General features: G+C 36.6%; 1 protein-coding gene across 12 annotated transcripts in view; it reads left to right on the top strand.

Moving 5' to 3' along the window:
• PIEZO2 (piezo type mechanosensitive ion channel component 2) overlaps nucleotides 1–15,074 on the top strand; it is a 562,484-nt gene that overhangs the window by 151,954 nt on the left and 395,456 nt on the right. The gene's annotated exons all lie outside the window — the stretch shown is intronic.

Genomic DNA, 15,074 nt, shown 5'->3' with positions numbered 1-15,074 from the left:
GTGAAAACCAAGGGATGCCAAGAGATGAAACTGAGCCCTGGAGAAACCAAACGAGGGACTCCCACAGGAAACAGGGACCAGCAGATGCTATCCAGGTACCTTCCCAGTCGATGTGTTCTGGACAGCATCAGCCTTTGTTGAGTGAAGGTAACTTCTTGTTGTCTTAATTTGGCCATTTTCATGACCTTGGAACCGTAAACTTGTAATGTAATGCATTCCCTTAATAAAAGCCATTGCATTTCTTCTATATTGCATTCTGGCAGCTTTATCAGACCAATACACCACCTGAACTGGCATCCAAGAGTATACGATGAAAATCAGATCGCATTTAAATTGCTCAATCAAGAATTTGCATCCATGTAATACTACGTTTAATGAAAAGCTCATAGAGACCAGAACAATATATTAAGACATTTTGCAAAGTCTTTGTGGAGATTAGATAGAGTTCAACAGGTATTGATCTCCTGGAAGTGTTCTGTATGCTTGGAATCTAGACCCTTCTGGTTTCTTCCTTTAAATTCATCCCTTTAGTTTATCGACCTATGATGCTTGAGGAAAAAACCTCATTAAACATTGTGGGTAAATGCTTTAGCTAATATTTAAGAGTCATAACGGAGCACTTAAGGAAGTTAAAGAGGATACTAAAAACGATTTCTGAGAGCTATAAGTAACAATCACTTATATACCCTTGAAAATATTTTGCCTTCAAGGGCAGGGCACAACCTGCTAACATCATTCCTAATTTGATTTTAATATTGCAAAGGGATATGAACAATAAAATTCCTTAGTAATGTCGTTTTCATATATATAGATATTTTTATTTCATTGCATTTTTTTTGGTGAAACCTAGATATATCAAGGATTGTGCATTAATTTTTCCTTGGGAACTGCAAGTCAAAGAGCAGCTAATTGCTTTTTTGGTGGCTGTTATCCCTAAGGTGATGGAATTGGATGTCCAGTTTGTGAGTTTATCTTTCTAATGGAACTTATAGCAGTTAGGTGATAGAAAATGAATGCTCAGAAAAGGAATGTGAGTGCCCATTGCAAAATGCTATATTCCATCTAAAATAAAATTCTATCAGGCGGGCCATGGTGGCTCAGCAGGCAGAGTACTCACCTGCCATGCCAGAGACCAGGGTTGAATTCCTGGTACCTGCCCATGCAAAACAAAAAACAAACAAACAAACAAAAAAGAATTCTATGATATAGAGAAATATTGAAGGGAAAGTATTTAGAATACCTTAAATACAACATTTGTTCCAATATGTAGCCATAAAGATTGTGTTCCCCATGGACAGGAAATGTATTTAATTTAAATATACTACAAAAGGAAAGCATTAACATGCATTCATGCTGCAATATATATGAGAGAAAAAACATCAGAATCCACTGTGGAAAATTTCTATTGCCTGAAGAAAATAGTTTGATTTTGATATGTATATCTTTAACCTCATTGCATTTTGTTTTTAATTTTTATTCTGGCAACATACGTACAAGACAAAATTTCGCATTTTTTTAACCTCTTATATTTGTACAATTCAGTGAAATCAATTAGGTTCACAATATTGTGCCTGCACTACCACAATCCATGCCAATGTTTTATCACCCCGAACAGAAAACTCTGAACCCATTAATCAGTAACTCCTGGTTTCCATCCCACCCCAGCCCCTGGAAACCTATAATCTACTTTCTGCCTCTATGATTTTGTTTATTTTAGGTATTTCATATAATTGATGTTACACAATATCTATCCTTTTGTGGCTGGCTTATTTCACTCAATGTGATGTCTTCATGTTTCAACTGTGTTGTCATATATATCTGAAATTCACTTTTTATGCCTGAATAATATTCCATTGTAGGAACAGACCACATTTTGTTTATCCCTTCATCTGCTAATTGACACTTGAGTTGCTTCCATCTTTTAGCAATTGTGAATAATGCCTCTATGAACATCAGTGTGCAAAATCTGTTCATGTCCCTGCTTTCATTACTTTTGGGTATATACCTAGCAGTGGGATTGCCAGGTCGTATGATAATTCTAGCTATAACTTTCTGAGAAACTGTGAAACTGTGTTCTACAGCAGCTGCAGCATTTTGCTTCTCACCAACAATGTACAAGGATTCCTCTTTCTCCATATTCTCACAAACACTTGTTATTTTTGGCTTTTTTTTTATACTAGCCATCTTTATGCTGTTCTGATGTCCATTTCCCTAATGGATAATTATGTCGAACCTCTTTTCATGTGCTTCTTGGACATTTGTGTATCTGAAGAAATGTCCATTCAAGTTCTTTGGCCATTTTCAAACGGGTTGTCTGTCTTTTAGTTGTTGAGTTGAAGGAGGTCTTTGTAGATTCTGGATATTAAAACCTTATTGGATATATGGTAAACGATATTTTCTCCCATTCTGTAAGCTGTCTTTTTACTCTCTTGATAATGTCCTTTGATGTACAAAGAGTTTGCACTTGGAAAAAAGCTACTAATGGAGACAGGGCAAGATGACCGCTTAGTGAGATGTGGAATTTAGTTCATCCTTCAGAGCAGCTAAGAAATAGTACAGAACAACTGCTGAGGGAACATCAGTGACTGGGCACACAGCACACACCAGTCTGGACCAGATGGAACAGCTGAGACCCCACACAGAACTGTAAGTCTCCCTGGCCACCGAGGCTGGCACCCTCCCCCACAAGCACAGCAAGATAGTTCCTGGAGGGGAAAGGAAACAGACTTGACTAGCAGCAAAGGCTTAGCACAACCAAGCTTTAATTGTAGAATTAATTAGCAAATTCTGACTGCTGAAAATAGGCCCTAGCACAGATAATCCTGGAATAAGAACTAAAAGTACTAGGAGTTTTTGTCCTGGCAGAGAAGAGGTGGGGCTGACAGAAAATTAAAAAAAGTCTTTTTTAGTCGGACAGCACAAAATACTGGAAAAGGGCTGGACCCCAAGAAAAGGAGGCAGATAGAGCCTGGAGATACATAGAGGCATGAACCAACTTAAGTTGTTGATTGACAAACCCAAGGAGCAAGTGTCTGGGTCTGGAAAGGTTTGTTTGCTTTTTTCCTGCTCCTAAACAGCTCATTAGATAGAACTGGCAGCACTTGCAGGCTCCAGCACTGCCCCAGGCAAGCGCATAATAAAGTAACTAGTCAGGTGCAAGGACTTAATTTACTAAAGTGTGTATCTTCCCTAAGAGAAAGGTGGGGCCCAGCCCGAGTAGAATTCAGGCCCCAGGGACTGGAAAATGGAAGCATTAAAGCCATCCTACCACCTTATGTCTGTCTCGACCATACCATACCCCTGGCAGGGAGAGTGCTGAAGTTAAAGGCACCGCATCACTTTATGCTGGTGGGAAGCCCCAGGCAGACAAGTGCCACCTGCTGGTCAGGATAGGAAAGGCTTCCCAGGGAAAGGCTTCATAGGAAAGTCTCACCCTAAGGGAACACTGATGCTGGCTACACTTTCCTCCTGAGATGTGGGCCTGTGTGATCCGGGGAAATCTGACTGGGGTCTATCAAATCCGAGGAGACTCTTCTCAAAAAAAAAAAAAAAAAAAAAAAGACTCCATATAGGCAGGGCAAGAAACCGAAAAACAAGAACTGAAAGATTCTGATCAAAGAGAACCTATGCTGGAGGTCTGGAATAAGTTGAACTGAATGTCAAAGAACTGATGGAGAACGAAGCCATCCAGCAAGAGAATCCGAGGTAAATGAATAAACTAATTAAGAAAATCAAATGCCTAGATGCCAGTAAAAAATACCAAGTCATACTTGGAAAATCAAAGATATGGCCTAATTGAAGGAACAAACCAGAACTTCAAATGAAATACAAGAGTTGAAACAACTGATTCAGAATGTTTAAACAGACATGGAAAATCTCGTCTAAAATAAAATCAGTGAGTTGAGGGAGGATATAAAGAGGACATTGGGTGAACAAAAAGAAGAACTCGAAAGTTTGAAAAAAAACAAATCACCAAACTTAATGGGAATGAAAGGCACAATAAAAGAGATGAAAAAAGCAGTGGAAACCTACAACAGTAGATTTGAAGACTCAGAGGAAAATTCAGTGAACTAAAGGACTGGACACCTGAAATCTGACAGGCATAAGAAAATATAGGGAAAGGAATGGAAAAATATGAGCAGGGTCTCAGGGAATTAAATGACAACATGAAGCACACGAATATATGTGTTGTGGGTGTCCCAGAAGGAGAAGAGAAGGGAAAAGGAGGAGAAAGACTAATGGAGAAAAAAAATCACTGAAAATTTCTCAACTCATGAAAAACATAAAATTACAAATTCAAGAAATATCTCATACCCCAAACAGAATTAATCCAAATAGACATACTCCAAGACACTAATCAGATTTTCACATGTCAAAGAGAAAGAGAGAATTTTGAAAGCAGTAAAAGAAAAGCAATCCATCACATACAAGGGAAGCCCAATAAGACTATGTGTAGCTTTCTCAGCAGAAACCATAGAGGTGAGGAGGCAGTGGTATGATATATTTAAGATATATTTAAGATTATGATATATTTAAGAATCTAAAAGAGAAAAACTGCCAACCAAGCATTCTATATCCAGCAAAATTTTTCTTCAAAAATATTTTCAGACCAAAAAAATATTTTCAGATGAACAATTATTGAGAGAATTTTTGACTAAGAGAGGATTTGCAAGAAATACTAAAGTGAGCACTTCAGGCAGATAGGAAAATACAGGAGAGAGAAGTCTGGAGAATATTGTAGAAATTACTATCCATCAGGTAAAAAGAGAAAAACCTAGATATGATATATAAATCCAAAAGACAAAATGGTAGGAGAAAGTACTGCCTTTTACGGGAATAACATTAAATGTTAATTGATTAAACTCTTCAATCAAAAGACATAGACAGGCAGAATAGATTAAGAAAAACAGGACCCATCTATATGCTGTCTACAAGAGACTCATTTTAGACCCAAGGACAAAAATAAGTTGAAAGTGAAAGGTTGGTACAAGATATTTCATGCAAACAACAATCAAAAACAAGTAGTAATAACTATACTATTATCTGAAAAATTAGACTTCAAGTGTAAAACAATTAAAAGAGACAAAAAAGGATGCTATGTATTAATAAAAGGAACAATTCAGCAAGAAGACATAACAATCATGAATATTTACACACTGAGCCAGAGAGCTCCTAAATACATGAAGCAAACACTGACAACAGTGAAGGGATAAATAGACACATCTATCATAATAGTTGGAGATTTCAATTCCCTGGTCTCTCAATGGATAGAACATCCAGACAAAGGATCAATAAAGAAAACGGATAATTTGAATAATGCAATAAACAAACTAGACTTAACAGATTTTTATAGAACATTACACCCGCAACAGCAGGATATATATTTTTCTCAAGTGTGCATGGAATGTTCTCAAGGATAGACCATATGCTGGGTCACAAAGCAAGTCTCAATAAGTTTAAAAAGATGAAATCATACAAAACCCTTTCTTGGATAATAATGAAATGAAGTTGGAAATAAATAACAGCCAGACAGCCAGAAAATTCACAAATATATCTAGGATAAGCATCACATTCTTAAACAAGCAGTGGGTCAGGGAAGAAATTACAAGAGAAATCAATAAATATCTCTAGGTAAATGAAAATGAAAACTCAACTTATCAAAATTCATGAAATGCATCAAAGGCAATGTTATGAGGGAAATTTATTGTCTTAAATGCCTATAGTTAAAAGAAGAAAAAGAGCAAAAATCAAGGAATTAATTGTTCACTAGGAAGAACTAGAGAAGGAACAACAAGCTAAACCCAGAACAAACAACAGGAAAGATATAATGAAGATTATTTGAAATAATGAAATTGAGAACATGAAAACTATCAAGAAAATCAATGAAGTCAGAAGATGATTCTTTGAGAAAATCAATAAAATTGATGCACCCTCAGCTAGGTTGACAGAGAGAGAGATTGAGAGAGAGAGAGGTTAAAAATAAATAAAATCAGAAATGGAAGAGGAGACATAATCACCGACCCTGTCAAAATGAAGGAGGTAATGAAAGGATACTATGAGCAACTATATGCTAATAAACTAGACAATTTAGATGAAATGGACAACTTCTTATAAAGGCATGAACAACCAGCATTGACTGGAGAAGAAATAGATGACCTCAGCAAGCCAATCACAAGTGAAGAGATTAAATCAGTCATCGAGTCATCAAGAAGCTCCCCAAAAAGAGAAGTCCAAGATCAGATGGCCTCACATGTGAATTGTACCAAGTATTAAAATAAAAAGAATTAGTACCAATCCTGCTCAAACTCTTCAAAAAAACTGAAGAGGAGGGAAAACTACTTAACTCATTCTGTGAAACCAACAACACCCTAATACCAAAGCCAGACAAAGATACTACAAGAAAAGCAAATTACAGACTGATCTCTCTAATGAATATAGATGCAAAATCCTCAACAAAATACTTGCAAATCAAATCCAGCAGCACATTAAAAGAATTATACACCATGACCAAATGGAATTTATTCCAGATATGCAGGGATGGTTCAACATAAGAAAATCAATTCATGTAATACACCATATCAGCAAATCAAAGCAGAAAAACCACATCATCATCTCGATTGATGCAGAAAAAGCATTTGACAAAATTTAACATCCTTTCTTGATGAAAACACTTTAAAGAATAGAAATAGAAGGGAAATTCCTCAACATGAGAAAGGGAATATATGAAAAACCCACAGCTAACATCATTCTCAATTGGGAAAGACTGAAAGTTTTCCTATAAGATCAGGTACATGACAAAGATGCCTACTGTCACCATTGTTATTCAACATTGTGCTGGAAGTCTAGCCAGAACAATTAGACAAGGAAAAGAAATAAAAGACATCCAGATTGGAAAGGAAGAAGTAAAATTCTCACTGTTTGCAGAACACATGACACATGAAAAATCCAGAAAAATCCACAGCAAAGCTACTAAAGCTAATAAATGAGTACAGCAAAATGGCAGGTTACAGGATCAACACTCAAAAATCAGTAGTGTTTCTATAGACTAGTAATGAACAATCTGGATGTCTTTTATTTCTTTTCCTTGTCTAATTGTTCTGGCTAGACTTCCAGCACAATGTTGAATAACAATGGTGACAGTAGGCATCTTTGTCATGTACCTGATCTTATAGGAAAACTTTCAGTCTTTCCCAATTGAGAATGATGTTAGCTGTGGGTTTTTCATATATTCCCTTTCTCATGTTGAGGAATTTCCCTTCTAGAAAAAAATTCCATTTACATTAGCAACCAAAAACAATCTGAGGAAAACTTTCAGTCTTTCCCAATTGAGAATGATGTTAGCTGTGGGTTTTTCATATATTCCCTTTCTCATGTTGAGGAATTTCCCTTCAAGAAAAAAATTCCATTTACATTAGCAACCAAAAATCAAATATTTAGAAATAAATTTAACTAAAGGATACAAGATACCTATATACAGAAAACTACAAGAAATTGCTAAAAGAAATCATGGAAGGCCTAAATAAGTGGAAGGGCATACTGTGCTCATAAATTGGAAGACTAAATATAATATAGTTAAAATGTCAATTTTATGCAAATAAATACAATGCAATATGAATTAAAATCCCCAAAATTTCCTTTGCAGAAATAAAAAAACCAATAACCATATTTATGTGGAAGAAAAGGGTGCTCTGAATAGCTAAAAATATCTTGAGAAAGAAAAATGAAGTAGGAGGTCTGACACTACCTTACTGAAAAGCATATTACGAAGATACAGTGGTCAACAGAGCATGGTACTGGCATAAAGATAGATATACTGACCAATGGACTTGAATAGAGTATTCAGAAATAGACACTTTTATCTATGGATAATTAATCTTTTTTTTTCAAGCCAACCAGTATGGGACAGAACATCCTCTTTGATAAATAGTGCTTGGAGAGCTGGATATCCACATGCAATAGAATGAAAGAGGACCCATATCTTACACCTTGTACAAAAATTAACTCAAAATAGATCAAAGACCTAAACATTAAAGCTAAGTCCATTAAACTTTTAGAAGGAAATGTAGGGAAATATTTCCTAAATCTTGCAAAAGAAGGTGGCTTCCTAGATCCTACATCCGAAGCACAAACATTGAGAAAAGAAATAGATGAATGGGAATTTCTCAAAATTAAACACTTTTGTGCATCAAAGAACTTTGTCAAGAAAATGAAAATGTAGGTTATGCAATGGGAGGCAATATTTGGAAACCATATATCAGATAAAGGTTTAGTATCCAGAATATATAAAGAGATTCTTCAACTCAACAACAAAAAGACAAACAACCCAATAGAAAAATGGGCAAAAGACATGAACAGACACTTCTCAGAAGAGGAAATACAAATTGCTAAAGGGCACACAAGAATGTGCTCAATTTCGCGGGCTATTAGGGAAATGCAAATCAAAACTATAGTGGGATATCATCTGACACCCACTCTAATGACCATGATGGAAAAAAAAACAAAAACAAAAACAGAAAATGACATGTATTAGAGAGAATGTGGAGAAAGAGGCACACTTATCTGCTGTTGGTGAGTATGTAAAATGGTACAACTGCTCTGGAAGGCAGTTTGGCGGTTCATCAGGAAGCTAAATATAGAATTGCCATATGATCCAGCAATCCATTATAGGTATATATTCAAAGGGCCTGAGGGCAAGGACACAAATGGACATTTGCACACCAGTGTTTATAGCAGCATTATTTACAATTGCCAAGAGATGAAGATAGCCCAAATGTCCATCAACAGATGCATGGTTAGCCATGCTGTAGTATATACACACAATGGAGTATTACACAGCTGTAAGACAGAATAAAGTTATGCAGCATGTAACAATGTGGGTGAACCTTGAGGACATTATGCTGAGTGAAATTAGCCAGAAACAAAAGGAAAATCAATTCATGTAATACACCATACTGTGTGGTCTCACTGATATGAACTAACATGAGTGAACTTTGAGAATTGAAGTTGAGAACATAGGTTATCAGGAGATAGAAACAGGGTAGATTGGGCAATTGGTGCTGAATGAAGACATCTCATACAACAGGACCGATTGTAAAAATTCAGAAATGGATAGCACAATACTACCTTATTGTAGCACAATGATATAAGTATACTGAATGACGCTGAATATGAGTCTGATAGAGGGAGAAGGGCTCAGGGCATGTATGAAACCAGATGGAGAGACAGAGGATAAAATCTGAGGCAGTATAATTTAGGAATGCTTAGAGTGGAGAATGAAGGTGATTAAATGTACAAATAAAAAACATTTTTGTAAGAAGGAGAACAAATGAATGCAACATTGTAGTGTGTTGAAAATAGAAGGTACATGTGGAAAAGTACAACCAATACCATCTAGCATCTGTAGTCAACAGTAACATTGTAATATGCTTCCACTGAATGCAACATAGACATTATGCCAGAACTAAATGTCAACAGGCAGGGGTGGGGTGGATATTGGGTGGGGGCATGGATTCTTTGTGGAAGAAAGGAAAATATCTTCATATGGATTATGGTGGCAAAGGCATGTCTATACACTTGTGTTGGATTGCATGATGTGTGAATAAAACTATAAAAATGAACAGAGAGAAACACGTGCTAGAGAAAATGCAGAGAAAGAGATGTACCTGTTCACTGTTGGTAGGGAAATGAGAGGTGCAGCCCCTTGGAGGGCAGGGTGGTGGTTCCGCAGGAGGCTAGGGGTGGGGTTGCCATATGATCCTGCAACCCCATTGCTCAGTATATACCTGGAGGAACTGAGTGCAGGGACATGAATGGACATTTGCACCCTGGTGTTTATGGTGACAGTGTTCCCATAAACACCAGGTTTATGACTGAGGAATGGAAGGGGGAACTATGGTGTATACATATAATAAGCTACTGAACAGCCATAAGAAGGAATGAAGTGAAGCATGCAACTGGGTGTATGAACCTTAAAGTCTGTATGTTGAATGCAATGTCAGGAACAAAAAGAAACATATTATCTTACCTCATTCATATGGACTAACTATAATATAAAAACTTGGTGACTCAAGTCAAGAACGTGGGTTATCAGGTTGGGGCCTATTGCAAAGGGTCCTAGATTGTACAGCTCTTACAGCAGTCACATATATTCGGGAGTTGTGACTGCTATTTCTAAATTCTGAGATACTGAGCTGTTTGTTTATACCCTGGTTATTCCCAGCAACTTCAGGTATTCATGTGACACCTGAGACTCAGATTTAGTGCTTTGAAGCTATGAAAGTCAGCAGTACCCCATACAGAACTGTTCAAAAAGTTGAAAAAGGGATCAGATTTCGAAGAAAGATATGAATGAAGCTGATCTGGATAGAACTAAGGTAAACTAGAATACAGAGTAAAGGAGGATATTGCCCATATCTTAAAATCTTAACTTCTGTGTGAGACCAAGGGAGAGATGTTTATTTGGTGCAAAATTTATATTTTGGGTAGCACGTTTCCTAATTTAACTTGTGTGGTCAGCTTGGTTGAACACCATGTACATAAGTACATGGAATCTTGAATAGGATGTGAAATTTTGTTGGTTTGTCCAGGTTAGTGTGGTGCCCCGATATATCCTGGAGTAATTTGGGCAATGAATAAAGAAGTATTTGCAAGGTCCCCTTGGGGAACTGGAGAGAAGGGAGAAAATATCCAGCTTTCCCATTTGGAGAATTACTGAAATTCTCATAAGTAGTATGGAGAACCAAGTCAATAGACTGTGCCCTCAGTCTTGGGTTTGCCCCTACAAAACTAATTCCTGCAAAGAATAAGCTAAGCCTACTTAAAATTAGGCCTAAGGGTCACCCCCAGAGAACCTCTTTTGTTGCTCAGATGTGCCTGTCTTTCTAAGCCAACTCTGCAGGTGAACTCACTGCCCTCCTGTCTACTTGGGACATGCCTCCCAAACTGCTTTGGATAGTATTGGCAACCTACCAATATTAAGTCTTCCAATCCATAAACATGGGATGTCTTTCCATTTATTTGGAACTTCTTTTATCCCATTGAGCAAAATTTGGTAGTTTTCGGTGTGCAGATCTTTTACAACCTTGATTCAATTTATTTCTGGTTGTTTTATTCTTTTAGATGCTATTGTAAATGGAATTGTCTTCTTGATTTCCTTTCCAATCGTTCATTGCTGGATATAGGACCAGCGCTCACTTTTCCACATTTATCTTACACCCTGCAATTTTGCTGAATTCATTTATTAGCTCTAAGTCTTCTTGTGTATTCTTTGGAATGTTCTAAATATAGGATCATGACACCTGCGTTTAGAGAGTGTTTTACTTTTTCCATTCCAATTTGCATAACTTTTATTTCTTTTTCTTGCTTAATAACTCTGGGTAGAGCTTACAGAACAATGTAAAATAGCAAAGGTGAAAACGCACACCTTTGTCTTGTTCCTGATCTTAGGGGGAAGCTCTCTGTCTTTCACCATTGAGTATCATGTGGAATATGGGTTTTTATATTTGTTCTTTGTCACATAGAGAAGAAGGCTCCCTTCTATTCTTAGTTCCCTTAGTGGTTTTTGTTTTTGTCCTTTTTTTTTTAATGCGTGGGCAGGCTCTGGGAATTGAACCCAGATCTCTGGCATGGCAAGCGAGAACTCTGCCACTTTGCCACGGTTACCTGCCCAGTTTTCTTAGTGTTTTTATCAAGAAATATGCTGGGTGTTGTCAAATGCCTTTTCTGTGTCAATTGAGATGATCGTCTGTGGTTTCTTTCCCTTCATGATATAAATGTGGTGTATTATGTTGATTGATTTTTCTTATGTTGAACTACCCTTACGTTCCTGGGATACCTTTCACTTGGTCGTGGTATATAATCCTTTTAATATATCATTGTGTTAGGTTTGCTCATATTAGTTGCCCTTGGTAGTGCTGTGATACTGCTGATGTCTTCTTGTTAAATATTGGCCATAGCATGCAATTATAGTGTTCCTTCTATACCCCTCTACTATTGACTCTTTGTCTAACAGCAAACCTACCTCTGAAATAATTCATGAGAACTTATTTATAATTATAGATTTAATTAGTGTTATACATGGCACTATACATACCCTTTCAATCATATTCACCTTCAATATGGCAATGTTTCTTATAACTCTACTAATTAGTTACTATCACTTCTAGCCATTCCCTTGTATATATATTCAACCTCATTAGGTAGCTTTTAACCTGTCTCTAGCTTTTGTGTGTCTCTTGGCCTGCTTTATTCTACAGTGCAACCTCTGAGATTACCTTTTACCAGAGTCATAATAGTGAAATCATCCAGTATCTGCATTTTTGTGTCTTAGTTCACTCAGCATTATGCCTTCAAGGTTCATCCACAATGTCAAATGTTTTGGGACCTCATTTTGTTTTATTGTTGCGAAATATTCCATGGTATGCATATGCCACATTTTGCTTAACCACTCATCTGTTGATTAGCACTTGGATTGTTTCCATCTCTTGACAATTGTAAACAGTGCCCTCATGAACATCGGTGTGCAAATGTCTGTTCATGTCACTGCTTTCAGCTTTTCTGTGTGTGTACCAAGTATTGATATTGCTGGGTCATAGGGCAACTCAATAATTAGTTTTCTGAGCAATTGCCAAACTGTCTTCCATAGCAGATGCACCATTATACTTTCCAACCAACAGTGAATAAGTGCTCCTTTTTCTCCACATCCTCTCCAGCATTTGTAGTTGCCTGTTTAACGGCAGCCATTCTTATAGGTGTGAGATATCTCATTTTTGTCTTGATTTGCATTTCACTTATAGCTAATGAAAACGAGAATCTCTTCTTGTGCTTTTTAGCCATTTGTATTTCTTATTCTGAAAAGTGTCTATTCACACTCTTTTATAATTGTGGTGTTTGTTCTTTTGTTGTTGAGCTGTATAATTTCTTTATGTACACAGGATACCAAGTCTTTATCCAATAAGTGGTTTCCAGATATTTTCTCCCATTGACTTGGCTGCCTTTTCACCTTTTGTGACAAAGCCCTTTAAGGCACAGAAGCTCTTGATCTTAAGGAGTTCCCATTTATCTTTTTTTTTTTCTTTTTCTTTCTTTCATTTTTTTTTCTTGCTGCTTGTGCTTTAGGTTTAAAGTTTAGGAAGCTACCTTGTATTGCTAGATCTTGAAGATGCTTTCCTACATTTTCTTCTAAAAGTTTTATGGTACTGGCTCTTATATTTAGTTCTTTAATCCATCTAAATACTTTTTGTATAGGGTGTAAGGTAGGGGTCCTCTTGTCCTGTTTCATTCTTTTGGTTATTAATATCCAATTCTCCCAGGACCGTATACTGAAAAAACTATTCTTTCCCAGTTCAGTGGATTTGGGGGCCTTATTGAAGATCAATTATCAGTAGATATGGTGGTCTGTCTCTGCATTCTTGATTCTATTTCATTGGTTGAGAGTTCTGTCTTTGTACCAGTACCATTTTGTTTTGACCACTGATTTCGTAATAGGAAGCTTTCAAATCAGGAACTATTAGTGCTTCCACTTCACTCTTCATTTTTAGGACCTCTTTAGTTATTCACGGTCTCTTTCCCTTCCAAATATATATGACAGCTAGCTTTTCCAAATCTTCAAAGTAGGTTGTTGGGATTTTGATTGGTATTGCATTGAATCTGTAGATCAGTTTGCATAGAATTGACATCTTAGTAACATTCAACTATCCTATCTATGAGCATGGAATGTCTTTACATCTAATTAGGTCTTTTGAAGTCTCTCACTATTATTGTTGAAATGTCTTTTGCTCCTTTCAGTTTTGTCAGTGTTTGCCTTACATACTTTGGAGCAATTTGGTTGGAAGTGTACACATTTATGATTATTTCCTCTTGATGATTTATCCTTTTTATTAATAGGTAGTGTCCTTCTTTATGTCTAATAACGTCTTTACATTTAAAGTCTATGTTATTTGATATTAGTATAGCTACTCCTGATTTCTTTGGTTACAGCTTGTATAGAAGATCTTTCTCCATTCTTTCACTTTCAATTGATCTATGTCCTTGGGGTTGAGATGTGTTTCTTGTAAACAGCATATAGATGGACTTTATTTTTTAATCCATTCTTCCCATCTATGTCTTTTAATTGACGAGTTTAGTTTGTTCAAAGTTATTACTATAAAAACAGTTCTTGAATCACCATCTTGTCCTTTAGTTTTTATTTGTCATATTTATATATTCTTTTCCCTCTCTCTCTTTTTTTAACTTTATTATTGTGAAATTTAACCCATATAAAAAAAGTGACAAATTTCAAAGTACATTCTAATAGTTTTAGAACAAATTTCAAAGTTTGCTATGGGATACAGTTCCACCATTTCAGGTGTTTCCTTCTAGCTGCTCTAAAATACTGGCGCCTAAAAAAGAAATATCAGTATAATTATTCAGTAGTCACAATCATTTGTTAAATCCTGTCTTCTCTATTATAACTCCTCCTTCTCCTTTGATCCTTCTCCCATTCTCCAGGCATCTTTGGGTAGTGACCATTCTTAGTGGTGTTGACATTCTGGGGTAGGGGATGAAACTGGTGATGCTCTTGGAGAGACTGGTGACTCTGGGTTTCAAGGCTTATCTGGCCTAGGAACCATCTGGAGATTATAGGTTTCTGAAAAGTAAACTTAGTGAGTGAATCTTTCATAGGATCGCAGAGCCTTGAGTATTCTTTAGGCTTAACAGGAATACTGTTGGTTGGGGCTTGGCATGCCATGGCAATTATTAATATGTAGCTGAAGCTTGGGTGAGAGTAATCTCCAAAAGAGCCTCTTATCTATTTGAAGTATTGTAGCCACTGATACTTCATTTTGTTACATTTCTTTTCCCCTTTTTGGTCAGGTAGGCATTGCCAATCCCACAGTGCCAGGACCAGGTTCATCCCTGGATGTCATGCCCCACATAGTGGGGAGAGTAATGATTTTACTTGCAGAGTTTGGCTTAGACAGAGAGAGAGGCCACATTTGAGCAACAAAATGTTCTCTAGAAGTAACTCTTAGGCCTCATTATAGGTAGGTTTAGCTTCTCCATTAAAGAAATAAGTTTCTTAGGAGCAAGGCTCA

This window comes from Tamandua tetradactyla, chromosome 18 (genome assembly GCF_023851605.1).
Source record: "Tamandua tetradactyla isolate mTamTet1 chromosome 18, mTamTet1.pri, whole genome shotgun sequence".
NCBI classification, from domain to species: Eukaryota; Metazoa; Chordata; class Mammalia; order Pilosa; family Myrmecophagidae; genus Tamandua; species Tamandua tetradactyla.
The sequence above is the reverse complement of the archived record's forward strand: the minus strand, read 5'-3'. Positions and strand labels throughout refer to the sequence as shown.